The sequence below is a fragment of the Alligator mississippiensis genome, chromosome 11, assembly GCF_030867095.1.
Source record: "Alligator mississippiensis isolate rAllMis1 chromosome 11, rAllMis1, whole genome shotgun sequence".
In the NCBI taxonomy this organism is placed as follows: domain Eukaryota; kingdom Metazoa; phylum Chordata; order Crocodylia; family Alligatoridae; genus Alligator; species Alligator mississippiensis.
In genome coordinates, this window is record NC_081834.1 from 11,921,955 (window position 1) to 11,943,338 (window position 21,384).

The window sequence follows — 21,384 nt, forward strand, 5'->3', positions numbered from 1 at the left end:
CCCCCCTCCCAAGTTTGAAAGCCATCTACATGCACAATTGTAGGGACAAGTCTTACTCAAAGCGTGCAGATCTGACCTTGGGCCCCCAGAAATTCAGGAAGCGACTGAGTTAGAGGCTCTGGTTGGCCTATCATCATTATCTCCTATCTTCACCTGTGCACCCTTTCTTCCCATAGACTTTTGTGGATAATGCATATAGAGGTGTGGGAAGAGAGGGTATGGACTGGACTACCAAGACACCCTTTCCTTTGCTACTTGCTCCCAACTAAGGACAAGCAACAGACAGCACTAAGGGCTTCCATAAAACACAAGGAGATGCAGGTTCAACCTTTCATCTGCCTGAGGGGATTAGATCCCATAGCCAGAGGCATAGCAAACTCATTCAGTGCCTGGGGGGGAAAGGAGAGGGAGGAAGGGAAAGGAAGCTTTACCTGCCCCATTTCTCTGCACACTGAAGGCAGCTGCTACTGCTGCTGCAAGCTCCTGCAAAAGTGTCACCTCTAGCAGCAACAGCAGCCCTATGGCCGCTCCTGGTGCCCCACTGGCTCCTCCTACCCATACAGTACTGGGTGCAGAGCTGTCTACTGGGACAAAACCTCCCCAGATGGGGCAGCACCATTTTACTTGCCCCACTCCCCCTCCATCCCTGATTCACCAGTGAGCGCAGCACCGCCCCTGCCATGGCAAAGACTCCACGGGGGAACGGGGTGGATTCTGGCACCCCTCATACAGCCCTGAAGCTATTGCCCCTCTCACACTGCCCTAGTTACACTACTGCCCACAGCTCCCACCAGAATGACCGAACCATTGGGCTAGACTGCCACTCAAGGCAAAGTGGAAGCCCAGTCCTTCACTCCCATTGCTTTGCTTTCATTCAGATGGCGCAAAGAGGGAATGAAAATATTTTGTTCAAGCTGCACATGCTCCTTCAGCGGTTAGACTCTGCACCTGCAGCACAACCCTCTGTCACTTGAGCTACAAGAGCAACCGAAAGCGAGGTATCTGATATTCTCTGGATGTATCAGCTCCTAGAAGCAGATGAGACACAAACTTGGCAGCGAGTTTCACTGCAGAGGAATGGAGACACTCAGCAAATCCTAGGCGGGAAGCGAGATTTTGTGGAAGTGAGCTCCAGTTGTCACAGACCCTCTGTTCTCACCTGTCCTTGTCCCAAACCCCATCACAAAGCTATTTCAGCTGCTTGTGACCTTAACCCCAGTCTCCCCACTATCAGTAAGCCTGTCTCGCATCCTGCCAGCATACAGAGACTGGGCTCCTTACTTCTCTGTGTTCCAGCTTTTGGGCTGCTTCGTCCTTCTCATAACTGTGCTGGTGCTGTGGGAAGGGAGGGACGAGGCAGCTGGGAATGCAGCACTGACAAAACAGGAGAACATTTCCTTCTCCTGGCAGCTGGAAGCCAGTAAACGTCCCGGTCAGTGTGTATAGCCACAGACTGGAGCACACCTGGTCCAGATGCAGTCTTAGGAGACCGGGCATGTTCCAGCAGTCTCTACTGAGCATGGGCAAAGTGCAAGTTTCCCAGGAATTCAACAGTGTGGTTACTGTCTTGGTGATAATAAAAGACAATTTTACACAAAGAAAACTGTTCCACCGCATTGCAAACCATGGAGGTGCTCCCATTTGAAAAGGTAGTATGATTTTTTAACATGGGGAGGAGGGGAACACAATTTTCCCCCCAGACTTCATTCCAACAAATAGTTGAAAAATATACAGCACAAGGCAGTAGAGAGCTGGCATAGGACACTTCAGCTCAAACAGGTCTGGATTGGCATTTATAAGCCCCTGAAAAGGCTATCCTATAATGGGAAGTGTCAAGCGACCTTAGCAACAGGCAGAACCATCTGTTCCACCTGTAATAAGGAAGGACCCCGAGCACAACAGGGTTCCCCACGTACCACGCCGATAACCCAAAGGTATTTAAACTGAGCAGACTGAGCCAACCGAACACCCTGCTTTAAAACCCAGTTAGCTGGAATGTGCTTGGTCCCAATGTGAACAAGAAAGGAATGAGTTTCTTCAAACCTGAGTGCTTTTCAGTGTAGTGTTGCTGGAATAACAAGGCAAATTCATCAGGCTGGGTTTATTTGAAAGCATCACTCTGAAGTGTCATATATATTTGTGTGTTGCTGCCATCCCTTAGATGGCAAAACCAGCTCAAATTTTCCCTACTCCTCTCATTCACATAGTATAAGGAAACAACTCCCTTGTCCACAGCTTGTTCACGGTAAGCCAGAAAAGCACAACATGGTCCATTTTTACATTAAGGGGCCTCTTTCCTGACATGAAATTCAAACCTGGCCTGTAAGCTTAGCCACAAGATACTGACTGCTGCTGTTCACCTATCAGGCCACCACTTTCTCAGCTTACAAGGTGGGAGTGTCTCACCGCTAGCATCGGATAAAATGTACTGAACGCTGAGAAGGATCCTGGGTGCAAGGGAAGCCTGGTTCAATGGGGAAGAACTAGGTAGTTGGACTCAAATTGCAGGAGCCAAGAAAATTTTGTAAGCTTTGAAAACAAATCTTTGGGAGAGTCCCGAGAAATGACCAGAGGGAGGACGGGCCATGCCTGTCTACAAATGGGTATTGTGAGAAGGACAGAAACATGAACATGTGCACATGCACGCACAGACACAAAGTCAAAGATGGGAAACCAATACAAAAGAGGGACTTTGGGTTCAGACAACTTCCTTCTGAAACATGAGCACTGGGCTGCATTTCAATAATCTCACCATGCTTCGTTCCACTGAAATCCTCACCAATTCATCTCTTTACTCATCAAACCAGATGATGAAGTCCTTGATCAACTTCCACTAATACCAACAGGACTTTTGTCTGAGTGGGGGCTTTGGGATCTGGCTGGGGTCTCTTCAGCCATGCACTCCAACTTCCTTTCTTGCAGATGCCAGTGACTTAATCTAGTTCAGTTCATAAGTAGCACATGCCTTCTTTGATCACAGTGGTGGAAAGCCAGCATCACTCCACCAATTTTCACTATTGTAACCAAGAGTAGGATTCGGCTCTTGGGGTATTTCAATTCCTCATTTTGTATTCTGTATGAATTGGCTGGCAAGATGCCCTCCTTGGCTACTACAACGAAGCCAGAGGGACCCAGCAACTTCCCACAGAGCAACAGCAATGTAGACCCGCTAGCAATGGCCTGCAAGTATTCAGCGCCATTCAGCACTGAGTTCGTTTCCTACATCAGAGCACGGCCTATCCTAGAGACTGTCTGAGAAAAAGTACAGGCCAGCATATTGGGCAACCCACAATGCCAACAGTTTCAAACATTGAGATCAACCACTGTTTCATCAGAACATGCTAGAGAATGACAAGTTCGGTCCCATACCATATATCCCCTCCATGTCTTAATACTAGCAGTGGAAAACACCTTCCCTTTTTAGGCTTAAACTGCTGGCTGCTGGATTTTCTGAGGTGATCGAAAAAAAAGAAACATTAACTTTTCAAATATCCTGAATCCCACAAAATTTGATATGAGGTGACTGTTAAAGTCAGAGGTACCACAAGAATACATTTGACATAAATGCACTGAGACTGCATGCCTTATAACGGATTCATTGAAAAGGGCTGTCGCTGGCATTAACTGGTGCATTAGAGATTTATTCATGTGACAGCTTCATTCATCCAACAGTTCTGAAAACAATCTGATTTCACTGTTTTATACACAGGGAATTTAAATCTTGAGCAAACAAGTTTGGTTAGATACCTATAAATTTAATGTATATACAAAGGAAGTTTAATGTATATAGAAAAGGGATCTTTGTAGAAAGTTGCATGCAGGTTATGGCAATTGTTAAGCCATTTTTTCTTTTTTTTTTAATATAACTTTTCTCAGTCTTTGTTTAGACAGTTTTATCTACATATTCAGATTTTAAAATGTGCTATCTATGAAAAAGAAGCACTGAAAATAAATCTCATACTCCCTAGCTGGTAAGAGAGAGCACTAAGGGCGTTTATACACGTGCTCTGGGAGGCGAGGGGAGGGGCGCTTTAATTAAAGCACCCGGGGTGTCACATGTATCAGTGTCACCATGCCGAAAAGTGTCAGTGTGGGTACTTTAACTAAAGCTCATTGAATGAGCTTTAGTAAAAACACCCCTGCCGCCATTTTTCAGCGCAGGGATGCTGATACATGTGACGCTGGGGTTTGCTGGAGTGCGGTAATTACCACACTCTAGCAGACTCGATTAATTGACTCTGCTCTAACGCACTCTAATTGTAGCACATCAGAGTAGCTTTAATGTGTGTGTATAGGCACCTAAAATACTACTCCTATAAGCTAAAGCACTGATAAGAAAATGAGGCGCAATATTTTATGGAGCCAGTTCAAAATAAAACATTCTGGGTTGGTTCAGCATTACAAAGTATTTTGATTTAGGTCAAGCTGACCCCAAGTGAAATATTTCAGTGGATTTTTATGGTGGAAAAATTGAAAGTTTTCAGGAAAACTGAGACCTGTGTGGGGCAATTGTCAATTATGCAGAAATTGCGTTTCCTGCCAGAAATTCCTGATCAAGTCCACATTAAGTATTCAGACTCCTCCACGAATTTCATCTGAAGCATCTGTGAAGTCCATAGCTCTCGCTGTCCATGTGTGGTTCTTATTTACTGTTACCCTTATTGATGTACTTAGCATAAGATGGAACCCACATAAGGTATTTTTAAGAGTGGCAGAGATAGCAACAGTGGGGACTGGAAGGAGTGAGGAGGAAGACAGTGCTGGCAGTAACCTCAGATTTTTTTCCCCCACTTTTGGCCTTTCACAAGAAAACTCGGGGATGGGGTGAATAGAAACTTGATGGGACTGCCAGAGGAAGAGGATTATTCAGAGTCAGCCTGAAGTAGGTGTGTTACTGTGAAGTGGATCACCCTAATTATTGTTGGTGCAGAACAAATGCTGAATGAATAAGGTATTCAGCCATTCACTTCTGATGCTCTTTTGAACCACCTCTGCCGCACAAAGCTCCTGAGAGCACAGCCCAGAATCCCAGGGTATCTGACTCGGGACAGGCTGTTTGTTATAAGCTCCAAGGAGAAGCCCCTACCTGAGATCTATCTACTCTGGTTTCCTGGCTGGACTGTATGCTGAATTAGGCTGGAAGCACATGGGGCTTTCTTTTTAAAATAGCTGCAAAATGCAATCAGCAGTGTATAGGCCAGGCCTCAGCTCTTTGCTTCTTCTCTGGAAGGGCTTTTTCTTCCTTCTTTTTCAGTTAAAGACAAGGCTTTGCTCTAGGAAATGAACAGGCTCTGTTTTGTCAGTGCCCCTGGTTTGGCATCTACACTACAAACCTGGCTGGGGTTATTCAAATATGGGATCTGGTAAGAGAAAATGTGGAGAGAGAAAGCATTACACCTCTGGCACTGCTGCTTTTTAGATGCACTGATGCTTGCTGCCTCTGCTGACCCCAGCTTTCAGCTAACTCAACAACAGGCTTTGGGAGCCGGAGGCTTCATGTCAGGGGCCTGATATGCCGCTTCTTCTTACCACATGAGGCTTGCATGTTGGAATTATAAATATCTCTGATTTCAGGGTTTCTTGAGTAAAAGCAAGAGGAGACCATTCTCTGTGTGCGCAAACAAGGATATGGTAAATCTAAAAGATCTCAGGCAACTTGACGATGTCTCCACTCATTCTAATAGGTAATGTTAGCAAAAATGTGAAGAGGTGTTAAATGTCCAGTTTCATGTCTTAAATCAGTCTCTAATGCACCAAAGGGACAGATTATCCCCACATGTGCCTATGGTGGGGTTTTTGCACCTTCCTTGATGACTAGCAGAGAAGATGGGCCTTGGATAGTCCTGCGGACAGATGCATTTTTCTTTTCTAAATAAAATTGAAGTTGCTATAAATCTGATCAGTAGATGGCACTGTGCCTGCCTTTGCCATTTTAACACCATTGTAAAGCCAAAGTGACTCCTCTGATGTCGACAGAATTACCCCTGCATCGGAAAAGGGCAGTAAGAGCCATTGGCTTCTGCATTGACTCTTCCCCTGCACGTCTTCAAAGCAGTCCTCAAAGACTGAAAACAACAGCCTTTCTGTTACTAACCAGTATTGATGACCATTAATAGTTCAGACTAAGTAACAGCACTCAGCTAATTAAATAGTTGAGCAAACATCAACACTCATAAGAGTTACAGAATCCCAGGCCCAGGAAACATTTCACCCTACATCATGAACACCTCTGGGTAAAGCAAAACGAGCGAGAACCAATCAGAAAATCAGAGAGCGTAAGTCTCTTAGTAGCATCTCTCCCTTCTCAGTGCTGTTATTTTATCAGCTTTTGTTTCAAGTTTTTGTCATACATAAATCTATAGCCGCAACTGCCCCATTTTGGGTTTTGATAGCTTAGAGTGCAATAAAACTGGGTTGTGACACAAATGCACTGGCATCCTGCAGCCAAACGCTCCATTTCGGTGTCAGGTTGTGCAAAATATTATTAATCTGCTGTGGCTGCTGCTGTTTCTGTGGTTAAAGCATATATTTCATGACACCCTGGCACCGATCTTATTTCTAGTGTTCCTGTAAAGATGAGATTGTGATTTACAAAGTTGGGAGGACTGTGAGCCGGAAATCCAACCTTTTGCAACACTGAGATTCATAAGGCTTTGGGAGATTACTGAATTCAATAAGGCCACCAGAACCGCCAAACCACAAAAATCAGCTCCAGAAGTACCCATCGTATAACAAGCCTTTTCACAGGGAGGCCCTTTGTAAATGGTTCATTATTATACATTATTTCTGACAGGAATGGCTGTAATACTGAGAAACATTATTGCTGCTTGAGTAGTGAAAACCGTTGTGTCCATGGCCTCATAATTCAACTCACAATGTTCTCAAGGTGGATTGGTACCACCGCAGGAGTCCGAACAGAAAAGGAGCTCCGGATGCTATGTTTGGCCAAGCCTGAAGCATGACTTTCAAAATATAGGGTTCTGCTTTGTCTTGTGGGATGGACAAGGTCCCAACAGGAAGCTTGCATCCAAAAATCCTCCATAGTTCAGACCCACGTCATCTGCGGAGCTGACTCAGTCTTTAAAAAGACACAAATGCAAGGGAGGATAAGAAAAAATACCACTCACTTTGGCTACAATGTCAGTTTTGATGGGGACCATGTTATAATATAAAAGTGACTGCAGCCATTATACCTATTTATAAAGAGGAGCAAGTCACTAAAAATATGCCGTAAGTGTTTGAAATATAAGAAAGGCGAAGAATTGACAATCAAAGAGACGGTGCCTTCTTGGCACTCAGGTAGGCCTCAGCCTCCTGCTGGGACACATAATGCTAGACTATTAAAATGGCACTCCCCATTGCAAAGGACAAGAGGCTTATCCCCTAAACACCAATACCAACAATGGGAAAGGGATTACTACATATTCTCTTTATAACTCAGAATTAATGTAATTTATCTGTGGAACAGACCGTGCAGTCATTGAAAACAATGGCAAAAGGAACAGGACTGGGCCCCAGTCTTACTTAGGAAATTCTCATTTACTTGCTAAGAGCTGATAAACTATGATTGTACCTGAGTAAAGGCAGCCAGCAGTCCTGCAGCACCAGTAGCAGACCAAGCACCATACTACAACTCAAAGACTCACTGGGCATTTTTACACGTGCTCTGGGATGCGGCACTGGGCACTTTAATTAGCGAGCCACGCTAATTAAAAGCAACCACACATCACATGTATAAGCGTCCCCATGCTGAAAAACTGGCAGCAGAGTACTTTCAACTAAAGCTCATCAAACGTGTTTTATTTCAAAATGCCCTGCTGCCATTATTTCAGCGCGAGGATGCACGGGGACGCTGATACACGTGACGCGGAAGGCTGCCAGAGCGCAGCAATTTCTGTGCTCCAGCAGACTCAATTAATCGAGTCTGCTCCAACATGCTGGATTTCCAGTGCATCGAAGCAGGCTCCCTGCATGTCTACAGAAGCCCATTATGCCAGCCCAAGCTGGGGAATGTAACCTGCCCTGTGCTGGCTGCAGTACTGGAGAGACAGGGTAGAGTCAAGACTGACCATATTCTAACATCTGCTCAACTACCAATAGGACCTGTGATAATTAGTAGTGTATATAAAGGAATCAGGGGATTCCCTTCGCCTCCTTATTTCCTTTCACTGGCACACGACAGTTCTGCCCCAAGGTATAAGACTAAGCCATGCCTGCATACTTTTCAGATATACCTGCCCCGAGTCTAAGCCTGTGCTTGTATTTTCCTTTCTCTTATTAGCATTAGTGAAACAGAATGCTTTATTCTTTATAATGCTTTATTTATTAGTGAAACAGAATTAATGGGGACCACGAAGAGAGGCTGAAGAATTGTGCATTGTCAGTGATGGCTTATCTGGTTGCTGTCAACACCCAAAATATCAGACACATCTCTGAGGCCGAGGTTGAAACTGCAAGGCTGGTTAACATCTCACAAGGTTCCCAACACAATAAATGTCTTGCTTCTATATACAATGGACACACAAGAGTAGCCTCTGCCATAGTACTCCAATCATATAAAGCCAGAAGAGATCAATGGGAGCATCTAGCTTGACCTGCTGCATAACACAGGACAGAAAACCTCACCCAGTAACTTCAGCGTGAAGTCCTGAACTTCTGCTTGAAGCCAAGCATAACTTTTAGGAAGATGCCCAGTCTCGACTGGAGACCTTCCAGCAATAGAGAATCCACCATGTCCCTCGGTAACCTGCTTCAGTGCCTAATCACTGCCCCCTTCACCTCTGTGTTAAAAATGTGCATTTCCAGTCTGGATTTGTCTAGATTCAGGCTCTGAACACTGGATCTTGCTCTGCCTTTTTCTACTAGACTGAAGTGCCCCCTACCATTGCATATTTTATTCTGCTTTAAAAGCTTTCCCCTCTGGTGTTTCATGAGCAAAATAATAGCTGCCCTAAAAGATCAGGGTAAATAGATAAGAGAGATTTGGACAGAAACCATCCCTACCTACCCAAGCTGGAAAACCAATAGGCAGAGAGCATTTCCCAGCCAAAACCGAAGCACTGCTTCCCCCACCCGGCGAGCATGCTGGCGAAACACCCGAGTGCCTAAGGAACTGTGCCAGCAATCAACTTCAATATAAACAATGCTCTAGCTCAATACAAATTCCTTTATGGGGTTTAATAGCACTTCATAAAATCTGTTAAGTAACTTTAGAAACCTTTGTGCTGCTGCTTTAGTGCTCTTTTTCCCGAGGGAACTCCCAGACAGCGTTAGCTCTCCGAGGGATGGGATGATGGCTCTCTGAAGCATTGCTAAATAGTAGTCAATCAGACAGGCACCCAGGACTGAAAGGATCATCTGCATTCGAAGGAGACATTTCTCTTGGGGAGGAAGAGGGGCACACTGGGATTAAGCAGCATGGTCTCCTGGGGCAAGCACCAGACGGGAGCTTGGGAGACCCGAGTTCTGCTCTTGGCCTGCTGGGTCATCTTCAGCAAGTCACTTTTTTCCTCAAGGAACCCGTTTCCTCATCTGACAATGGTCCTTCTTTCCCCCCTTCCTCCAGAGCACTCTGGATAAGGAGTTTTGTATGCGGAGATAGATGTCATTAACCATTAAAAGTGCCAATTTGCTTAGATCCAAACATCTGCTATATTCAAACCATTAGAACCGAGCATGGCATAAGACAATGATGTCTTACCCCATCCTCTGTGTTTCTGAATGTTTAATCTCTCTCCATTTCCCCCTCATTCTGGGAATCTTTGTCTATGTGTTTGGGGTGTTCATCAGCTGGCACCAACACAGCTAAAATCACCTTTTTTTCTGTGTGTGTCTGAGAACACTGTCAAACCGAGAAACTAAATTGAAATAGGGCCCTTTTCTTCCAAAAGGCGAGAAGCCACATGTGATCCAACATCAAAACAACAGAAGGTGTGAAATGAAACCAGAATAATTACTCCAGTCCCAGCTAGTAAATTGATAAGCTGCAGGTGAGGTCCGCTAAATCTTTCCACTCGCCTTCCCCTGCTCACTCTCCTTCCACGGCATCCCACTGATCTCTCAGTGACTGCAGAGCCGAGGGCTGCCTACTGCCTACTTCTGGGTTTGGACAGGATTGGTTCTTGCAAACTAGCAAATTACCAAGAAGGAAAGGAGCTGCTTGTTTTCTTGGTCCAGGCCATGGCAGGTGACCCTCACTAGTCATTCACTGGTTCCTCTGACTGACACAGGATGTTGCTATACCCCTGCCAACAAAGGCTGCTCCAGGTTAGGATCAAATGATCTAACATCGGAGGTGGCTAGGAGATGGAAGAGGTGGCAAGCAGCTTGAGACCTCAGTCTGCAGCTGGATCTGCACCCAAATTGATGCCAAAAGCTGTAATGTGTGTCTGAGGTTGAAGCCTAGCGACCAAGGGGGCCAACACGGCCTGATTGCACAAACAAGGGAACATAAGAAAAGCTCTTCAATCCTGTCTGTTCCCATCTTTTTGGGGAGCTGGGGTTTCATCTCCCTGTAGCTTTATTCTATACTCTCACTGCAGCAAAGCTCATTCCTTAGCCAAGAAGGTGGACCTGCTATTTCACATCTTAAAGGTGGCTGCAGCCTTAACAGTGGGAAGGCTACTAGCTCTGAAGCTGACAGGACAGGAAGTCTGGATTCAGTTAGCATCTACTTTTCCTCTTTTGTCCCAGGCTGTGGGAGGCCACGTGCTTCCTTGTTCCTTGACCCCCTTAACCCAAGACCAAGGATGTTGTACAGGAACAGGTGTCAAGGTCCTCCAGGAATGGACACCTCCATTCACTCTGCCACTGGGGCCACTTGACCTCCTGCCTCTGTTGTGCCGTAAGTGTAGCAATGCCTTAGCCAAAGTGTGTGATTTATTCAACCACCTGCTAATGTGAATTTGCTCTTGCTGAACCACGGCTGGGAATACGATTAGTCAGGTGCCTGTCTGATTGGCGTGGGCAGGCATAACGGCAGTGTGAGGAACAACACGAGTTCTACAACTGAAAAAAATAACTGTTTTACCCCTGAGAAACCCAATGCAATTAGCATAAGGCAATTGTTCTGTAACGTGCAACCTTTTAACCAAGCAGTGCTGTACTAAAAGGTGCAAATCCCATCTGGGAGCACAGCTGACAGCGAGACAGCACTCCTACTTAAAAATAGCATGGTACATGGAAGAGGCAGGATTCATAACCTCTAAAAATAGCCCTCCCCAAAAGGAGGCCCTTGATCCTGTTCAGATGGCACATGTACACTAACTTTGCAAGCAGAGACCAGCCGCCGGGTCAGGAATCTTCTCGGCCTTACTTCCATGTTGCAAGCATTCAATTCAAACCGAAGGTTTCCGCGGGGAGCTCTTGGAGTCCTGTATCATTCGAACCATTGCATTCACAAGGGCCGGCTCGCAGCCTCCCAGGCACACTGGGCAAAGGTTCCCCAAATGCTGGGCCACACCAGCAGCCACGCAACAGGCAGATTTCAAATGAAGTGGCTTCTGCATTGCCGAGGTTTTGTGCGAGCCACCGGTTTAAAATTCAGTGCTTCACATGTCAGTAATTTGCGACATCATAAATAAGAGATTAGAGAACAGGCGTGTGCGGGGGTGAAGATACACGTGGGCTGAAAAATGTGAAATGGAAAAGCGCAGTGTTGTCATAGCATAATGTTCCCCAGTTGTTATCCTGCAGGAGCACCTGGCAACGTTTACGGAACATGGATAGAAAGTTTAAAAGCAGGTAAAAGTCTGGCATCTAGTCCAACCCCCTGATGAAGGGAGGATCGTCCCTGTTCAAACCACCCTATTCAAGTGCTTAACCTATTCCTACAACTGCACAAAAAGCCCTATCGTACTACAAGGCATACTATCCCAAAACACCAAGAACACCCTAACTTGCACAGGTAAGGCAGGGAGGATGATGGCACTGACAATGTTTTTCCATTGCAAGGGTTGTTAAAATACATTTATACATCCAAGGACAAAAAAAACCCTTACTTTTTGTAGCTCTAAAGATTGGGGTAGACTTATTTAATGTGGTCCATATTTGCCAGGCTTTGCAGGCTGTCCTGCTAGCATCCAAACTAAAATTTCAGCAGGTTCCCAGTGCCTGTCTTTTCCCACAGTAACCCGAGGTCTGCTCTCCCCAGAGAAGAAGAGTACAGCTGAGGTCACTGTGGGAAGGGATGCCGTGTTACCCAGGGGACAGAGCACAGGACTTGCAGACTGCCTTCTATTCCTAACTAAATTCAGCTCACCATGTCCTGCTTTCCCCATTTGCAGGACTCAAAGGTTCAAAGATCAATGGCATCTGGTAACAGGAGTTGAGTGGAGGCAGAAGCTGAAAGTATCACTGATTCTTTCCCACTTCTATTACTGAATCATGAACAACAATCCCTTAAAAGGGCTGGGTGCCCCAGGCTTGCTGGCATCACAGAAGAGATTCCCACTAGGGCTGCTGGGAGGTCTGGCTGCAACTGGTGGAAGTTAGGGGGCTTGTGTTTCCTTTGACGGAGGCAGGAAGAGCAAGAATACTAAACATCGTTATGCATTTGTGAGGACCTTGTTTAGATCAAATGGGACAAGTTATGCCATCTGACACCAGAGGTGGGTAGTTAGGTTTTTCAAAAGCTAGAACACGCTCAACTTTTTGGGTGTCCAAATATTAAGATTTCAACGGGCTTGATTTCCAAAGGGTGGATTGAGCAGCACTCTCCAGCAAATATCTCTAGTTGAGACACCAAACAGGACAGCAGGCATTATTGGCCTATGCCCCTAGGCTGGTGACTTCTCAGTCTTTTAGAGAAAAGGACAGGGAGAAACACAGAAACAACATTTAAAGCCAATGAGGAACACAAGGGCATGCACAGCAGCAGAAGGGGAAGTCACTGGATGTGTGTTTGTGTAACAAATGTGCAAGGGAGAAATGTGGGTGTGTAATTTCTGTCCAGCTTTCCTAGTTTTGCACAGGCATCAAAGAGGGTAAGCGTCTCTTCTCCCCCTCCTCCTTCCTGGCTGCATTTATAATAACACCGGTTGCTGACGGGTCGGTTCAAATGTCACAGCACATTGTAAAAGCATGCTTGAAAAAGTCTAAGATTTCTCAAGGGACTCGGGCTATGATACACTAACTATATGTGATACAGTTGCTGTGGTAACAACCACGCAGGGTTTGAACTACAGGGGTTGAAATGTACTCGAGCCGGTTGTCTGCTAGGCCTCCCACACAGCCTCCGGTGGGAGCTCCAGAAATGCTCATTTTCATCAATCCGCCTTATGGCTTTTTTTTCAGGTTTATTTGAGAGGCAGAAGCAGCCTAGGAGTAAGTCACGGCACGTCTCAGACTTGCCTGTGCAGCCCATCCAGGTGCCTAGTAGACAGGCGGAGAGAAAAAGGACGCTCCTGATGTCTCACCGTTCGCCTCATACAGAATCAGAGTTGGGTCAGCCGGTCTGACACTTTGTCTAACGTGGGATAGAGCATTTCACCCAGTTAGCTATTCTGAGCCAAATACCTCACAATCATAGAAAAAAAGAGGGCTGGAAGAGGTCATCTAGTCCAACCCCCTGCTCGAGGCAGGATCGTCACCATCTAAAACAACTCATCCAAATATTAATATAACCTACTCTTATAAACTTCCCAGGATGGATTCAAGACGGGCTCGAGGGGAATGCCTCAAGACCTAAGGTTGAGGAGGACCAGGTTAGAGTGCTTCTGGAGGAGCTGGACATGTTCAAATCAGCAGGTCCAGATGCTCTCCACCCCAAGGTGTTGAGGGAGCTAGCGGGGGTTATTGCAGGGCCCTTGGCACGGCTTTACGAGCGCTCGTGGTGCTCGGGCCAGGTGCCAGATGATTGGAAGATAGCCAATGTGGTCCCCATCTTTAAAAAAGGGAGGAGGGAGGACCTGGGCAACTATAGGCCCATCAGTCTTACCTCAATCCTGTGGAAACTCTTTGAGAAGATCATCAAGGAGCACATCTGTGATGGGCCGGCATCGGGGATGATGCTCAAGGGCAACAAGCACGGCTTCATTAGGGGCAGGTCATGTCAGACCAACCTGATTGCCTTTTATGATCAGGTCACAAAAGCATTGGATGCAGGTGTCGCCATGGATGTAGTCTTTCTGAACTTCAGCAAGACCTTTGACACTGTCGACCACCCCATCCTCATTAAAAAACCAGGCGACTGTGGCATCGATGCCTACACAGTCAGATGGATTGCTAATTGTCTGAAGGGTCGTACTCAGAGGGTGGTGGTGGACGGGTCATATTTGATGTGAAGGGAAGTGGGCAGCAGAGTCCCCCAGGGCTCGGTCCTTGGGCCCGCGCTGTTCAATTTCTTTATCAGCGATTTGGACGATGGGGTGAAAAGCAACCTGTTCAAATTTGCTGATGATACCAAAATTTGGGGTGAGGTGGGCATGTTAGCAGAGAGGGAAAGACTGCAGAAAGACCTGGATAGGTTGCACGGGTGGGCTAACAAAAACAGGATGCGTTTCAATACGGACAAGTGCAGGGTGCTGCACTTGGGCAGGAGTAACCAGCAGCACACTTATAAGATGAGAAACTCCCTTCTTGAGAGCACGGAGGCAGAAAGGGATCTTGGAGTCATCATTGACTCCAAGATGAACATGGGCCGACAATGCGAGGTCACGGTCGGCAGGGCTAACCGGACCCTATCGTGCATCCACAGGTGCATCACAAGCAGGCCCAAGGAGATGATCCTCCCCCTCTACACAACACTGGTCAGGCCACAGCTGAAGTACTGTGTCCAGTTCTGGGCACCCCACTTCAGGAGGGATGTGGACAGCATGGAGAGGGTCCAGAGGAGGGCCACCCGCATGATCCTGGGACAGCAGGGCAGACCCTACAATGAGAGGCTACAGGACCTGAACCTGTTCAGCCTTCACAAGAGAAGGCTGAGGGGGGACCTGGTGACCATCTATAAACTCACTAGGGGGGACCAGAAGGGTTTGGGGGAAACCTTGTTTCCCCCAGCACCCCCCGGGATAACAAGGAATAATGGCCACAAGTTGTTGGAGAGTAGGGTTAGATTAGACATCCATAAGAACTACTTCAGTTAGGGCGGCTAGGATCTGGAACCAACTTCCAAGGGAAGTGGTGCTGGCTCCTGCTCTGGGGGTCTTTAAGAAGTGGTTTGATGCCTACCTGACTGGGGTCACTTGAGCCCAGTTTTCTTCCTGCCCAAGCAGGGGGTTGGACTTGAAGATCTACAAGGTCCCTTCTGACCTGACTTCTATGATTCTATGATCTATGATTGTAGCTCCTCTTTAGGTAACTTGATCCATGCTTAGCCACCCGTATAGTAAGAAAGCTCTTTCTAGTATCCAATCTAAATTGTCCTCGTTGAAATCTAAGACAAGGACGTCTTATCCCACCCTCTACAGCCATAGAGAATGATCTTTGACCATGTTCTTTATAGTCACCCTTCAAGTTTTTGAAGACTGCCATCAAGTCCCCCCTCATTCTCTTCTCCAGACTATGGCACCTATCCCAGAAAGACACCAAGTCTTGATTTAAAGACTCCAAAAGACGGAGGTCGGATCCACAACTTCCCCTGCTGGCTTGCTGCAATGGTTAATCATGTATGTCACATAGTACCAGACAGATTGTTTCATAGTTTCATAGTAGCTAGGGTCAGGAGGGACCTGAACAGATCATCTAGCCTGACCCCCTGCCACAGGCAAGGATGAATGCTGGGTTCACAAGCTGACAGGACCCCAGACAGGTGATAGTCCAACCTCCTCTTGAATTTGCCCAAGGTAGGGGCGAGGACCACTTCCTTGGGAAGTTGGTTCCAGATTTTGGCCACCCTAACTGTAAAATATTGCCTTCTGATCTCTAACCTAAATCTATTCTCCATCAGCTTACTAACCATTGTTCCTTGTCACCCCAGGTGGTGCTGGGAGAAAAGGGCTCTGCCTATTTGCTGTTGATCTCCCCTGATGAGTTTGTAGGCAGCCACCAGGTCCCCCTCAGCCTCCACTTGCTGAGGCTGAATAGGTTCAGGTCCTTCAGTCTCTGCTCGTAGGGCCTGTCCTGCTGCCCTCTCACCAAGCGGGTGGCCCTCCTCTGAACCCTCTCCAGGCTGGCCACATCCCTTTTGAAGTGCGACGCCCAGTACTGGACGCAGTACTCCAACTGCGGCCTGACCAAAGTCGCATAGAGGGGGAGGATCACCTCTCTGGACCGGTTTGAGATGCACCTTTGGATGCATGACAAGGTATGGCTGGCCTTGCTGGCTGAGGTCTGGCATCGGTGGCTCATGTTCATCTTGGAGTCAATAATGACTTCAAGATCCCTTTCTGCCTCTGTGCTTTCAAGAAAGGAACTCCCCAGCCTGTATGTGTGCCGTGGGTTCCTTCTCCCAAGGTACAGCACCCTGCATTTGTCTACGTTGAACCCCATCCTATTCTCATCTGCCCACTTTTGTATTCTGCCTAAATCTAGTTGCAGCCTCTCTCTCCCTTCAAATGTGCCCACCTTGCCCCACATCTTAGTGTCATCAGCAAACTTGGGCAGCGTGCTTTCCACCCCCTCGTCCAAGTAGCTAATGAAGATGTTAAACAGTGTGGGCCCAAGGACCGAGCCCTGGGGAACCCCACTGCCCACATCTCTCCAGGTTGAGTACAACCCGTCCACCACTACTCTCTGGATGCGCCCCATCAGCCAATTTTTTACCCATCCAACTGTGCAGGCATCAATGCTGCAGTCACTTAATTTATTGATGAGGATGGGGTGAGAGACAGTGTCAAAGGCCTTCTTAAAGTCTAGAAAGACTATGTCCACAGCGACACCAACATATGAGGATTTAGTTACTTGGTCATAAAAGGCAATCACGTTGGTCAGGCAGGACCTGCCTTTGGTGAACCCATGCTGATTGCCCCTGACCATGATCTCCCCTGCTGGCCCCCCACAGATGTGCTACTGGATGATTCTCTCCAAGAGCTTCCTGAGCAACGAGGTAAGGCTTACAAGCCTATAATTACTTGGGTCCTCCTTCCTCCCCTTCTTAAAAATAGGGACCACATTAGCCAGTTTCCAATCCCCCGGCACCTGGCCAGATGACCACGAATGCTCATACAGCTGGGCCAAGGGCTCCGCGATCACCCCTGCCAGCTCCCTCAACCCCCTTGGGTGGAGGGCATCTGGACCTGTGGATTTAAAAATGTCTAGCCCTTCCAGAAGATCCCTAACTACTTCTGCACTGACTGAAGGCCTGACAGAGCTATCCCCGAGATTGTCCCTACCCCTGGTAGGTGGGATGTCCCGGTCCCTGTTCAAGAAAACAGAGGCAAAGAAACTTAAAAATATGAGCTTTCTTGTCTGGCGTAGCCACAAGATTATCATTTGTGTCTTGCAGGGGCCCTACATTGCCTGGTGTCCTCTTCTTGCTCCCAATGTACTTGAAAAAGGACTTTTTGTTGTCCTTAATCCTGGACGCTAGCCTGAGCTCCATCTCTGCCTTGGCCTTCCTAATAGCCCTCCTACACCCGCGAGCAGAGGAGGAGTACTCCTCCTCGGTGACAGCTCCTCCCTTCCACTGGTTGTACGCCCTGCTTTTAGTCCTCAGGCATTGCTGAATGCCCTTGCTTGGTGGTGGCAAAAGCTGATACATGCATTAAAATGTTGATCCCTTCTTCCTGACCTTCTGGTCTGCAGGCCATGCATCCAACTGATGGACATGGCATACACCTGGATATGGTACCGTTATTGTGACTGGTATTTTCAAGGTCCTGTGCAAAGTGTAATGGATGGAGGCAGACTTCTGAGCTTCCCATGTACAACATATTATGCAGGAAGGGTTTCCAGTCATTGGGATAGTGCACTAGGAATGCATCACTATTCTGGGTGGGTTTTGTCATCAAGGAAAGATATAAAGGAATTATTAATTGAGAGGGTCCAAGAATATTTAAGGCAGCTAGTGATGTGGGATGGGAAGTGGATGCAACACAGGCAGGTGGAAGCACCAAGTTAGTTTTCAATGGAAAAATCCATGTCAGGCCAGGATGTTTGCAGAGAAGTGCTGGCAAGGGGATGCCGATGAGAGGGACTCCAAAAGCATACATCAGAAATAATGGTTGCCTCTGCCCAGCTTGGGAAAGCTGCTTCCTTGGGAAGGTTCATCTCTCAAGAATAACAATAAGAAGCAGCAGCTGAGTCTTCACATCAGCAACTTTAATGATCTCCCATAGGACATCATTAGTCCCATCAGAACTTAGAAACAGAAGAGGGCCATTAAACCCTGGAGTCCATCTCCACCAAGTACAAGATGCAGACCCCACGAGACAAGCACGTAATAGACTGTAACTTATATCAGATCTCCTGTAGAAATGGAAGTGGCCACTCTTTGCCAATATTTGCTATGTTAACAGATTAGACTCAGGGTTGGCAATGCTTTGCAGCAAGGAGCTACTCTAAGAAAGCTGAGCTTTGAGCACAGGCTGCTTCCAACCCAGCAATGCTGCCACAGCCACAAGCATCACTTCCCACCACAGTGCCACCTCTTTTCCCTGCCACCCAACTGCCACATGAACAAAGCCCCCTTCTGCTGAAACACCACAGAAGGCCCCGTGCTTCACAGTCTGGGACCAGCCTGCAAGCAATCGCTTGTTGACCACTGGATTAGGCTCATTCCTGTTGATTTTTCTGTTTTGTCCTTTTAGCAACAAACTCTTGGCTGAGAGAGTGAGAGAAAGGCACATCCTCTCAAACAACCAGGTACTGAAGTTAACTGCCCTAAAGTACAGGTGAGATGTTGTAGCCTTTGGCCCTTGGAACAGGTGAATAGTAACTAGACAGAGGAAGGCTTTTGAAAGATCACTTTCTTTCTCCTTCTAAAATATGCACTTTGTTTCATTGCTTCTTTTTGGCAGCTTGGGCTTGTCAGGCTCGTGGTCTCTCAGCAGTAACACGGTGCCCAGAAGTGGAGCTGAGACATCTCCCTACCACTGCAAAGTTCCTGTTGTGCTGCCCTCGCTCATGCTGACCTGGACTTGTGGCATTGTGGGCTGGCTCCCTTGGGAGTTTGCCGATCCTAGGAGGAAGTAATGGCTCTTGAGAGACACATCCGCATTTGATTGTTTGGCACTGTGAAACAAGGTGTGCTCCACCATAAGAAAAGGCCTAGAAGGGCCAATCCACCCTACAGTATGATTCCCTACAGTATGCTTCATGTGGTCTGGCTGGCAAGTGTAGCTCATGGGCTACATGCAGACGGGGAAGTTCCACATCCTGGGCCTGAAGCTCTAGGTCTTAGTAGCCGATCCCACTGCTGGCTTTAGAGAAGAGGTATCAGGGCAACTGCGGGGGAGCCCTGCAGGCCATCTTAGTGAGAGTCATTCAAAGAGGGATGGAGGAGCCTCTACCTGGAGCTGTAAAGACAGCCCCTCGTTGATGATGCCATGATCCATTGTGATCCAAGTAGTCTTGACAAAGTCAAATCATGATGAAGAATCATAGATGCTCAGGTCATAGCTACCATGGTCCATTCATACATTCATCCAAAAGTAACTGGAAGGAGCCTGTCCATGGAAGCTCTGTGCAAGACCTGGTGATAATGTGCTTGTACAGCAGATTTCATTGCTGACTTCCCAGTGTTTTAGTTACAATGAGCAAATCCTCAAGGTGTCCCATGGAGCCAGGTCACCCTCATCATCCACCCTATCTTATAAATGAGGAAAGTGAGGCATAGAGAACGTAATGGCTTGCTCATATTGAGTTAGTGACAAAGTTGGGAACAGAGCCCAGGAGTTCTGGCTTCTCTTAATAAAATGGAGGTAGCAGCAATCTTTCTTGTACAATTTAGGTATAGCCCTCTCATGCTTGCCCTGTTGCCAGTTTGGGTGCCTGATGCCCTCTCTGCAGATTTAGTGACACAAGTGAAGACCATGCAGCAGCATGGGGCTGATCGGAAGTCAGGCTTATACAAGCTAACTAGTGCTTTGCTCCCTGATTGCGCAGGAGAGAAGCATGCCAGCACTGATATAGCTTACTGCACCTTGCAAAACAGCTGCGTCAAAGAGATCCATAAATCTCATCAACAAGGCTGACTTCAATTCGTCTAGAAATAGAGACAAAGCACAGCTATCCGCAGATTCTCTCTTTTGTGTCTCCTAAGCTGCAAAAAAATTGGGGAGTGGATCAGAAACATGTAAGACTCTGCCAGGGCTGAGCTGAAATGATACATGCCTGCTGAATTCACACACCACAGGTGCATCTACACGTGCAATTAATGTGATATGATGAACTCTGGTGCACAGAAAACTGCTCCCGGTGCAAAGTTTATACATGCACCTGGGACTGCAGCACTTTGAGTGGGCAGAAGAGCCCCAGGCCTGCAGGGCACAAGGAGCAGGTCAGCCCTGGACTCCAGGTGGTGGCATCAGGCAGCAGAGGAACTGGCTGGGGCACGAGGATGCTACAGTGCAGGGCTAGGTGACAGGCAGCTCCTGTACTTTAGTACCCTCATGCCCCAGCCAGCCCCTGTCACTGCCCGCATGTGCATTTCAGAGCATGTAAATACTGTCATAAGATAGCACTGTCACCATGTAGATGGCGATGCTTTACTGTGGAGATAACTAGTCAGCTCCACAGTAAAGCACACATGTAGAAGCACCCTATGCTCAGTATTATTTATTACCTTTGCACATAGAGTATACTCTGGACACACGTCTTTCTCTCTAGAAAACTTAGGTACATACAACACACAGCAGATCTTGGCGGAAAAGAAAGAGGAACTTCACCCTGGACAAGGAGGTTGCTAAAAATAATGAGTTGCTGCCCAGATGGATAATAGCTGGGGTATAGGGCTTCACTTGTAGTAATTTCAGGCTGACTGAAGCATTCTAGCATCTTGTATACTGCATAGACTCCCATTTGAGCTGCTGGTCCAAATCAGAGAGCAAGATGTACAGATCGCTTGAAGGTACAGGGAACTGGTCATAGTGAGGTAAGGGCTACTGAAAGGTATGGACAAAGAGACCTTGCCCTGGCCACAAGAATGATATAAGACAAAGACCTGGCTTTCCAAAGCTTCATTTAACATCACGTAGTATGACAGTGGCTTGCAGAGAAAAGCAAATAGCTTCACACCCCTTCCCCCCCACCATTTTGCACTATTCTGGTTATTTTACTGTATAGCAAAAATAAAAAAAACCCTAAATGTCTTTTAAGCCAGCAGACATTAACATGGGACCAGATCCTAAGGCTCTTGCTGAGTTTTTGCCATATCAGCGATTACTTAAGGCAAGCCCCAGAGTATTTCATGTTATTGTTTAGCAGCAAGGAGGAGGTTGGAAGGAGCTTTATGGAACACCTCCAAACTCAGCTATCTAAACATAGAGGTTTGGAGTTTGGATA

The 21,384-nt window shown here is 47.0% G+C and overlaps 1 protein-coding gene across 1 annotated transcript in view; it reads right to left on the reverse strand.

Annotated features, from left to right (window-relative positions):
- The window catches only part of SLCO3A1 (solute carrier organic anion transporter family member 3A1), a 213,656-nt gene that overhangs the window by 87,473 nt on the left and 104,799 nt on the right, over positions 1-21,384 (reverse strand). The window lies entirely within an intron of this gene.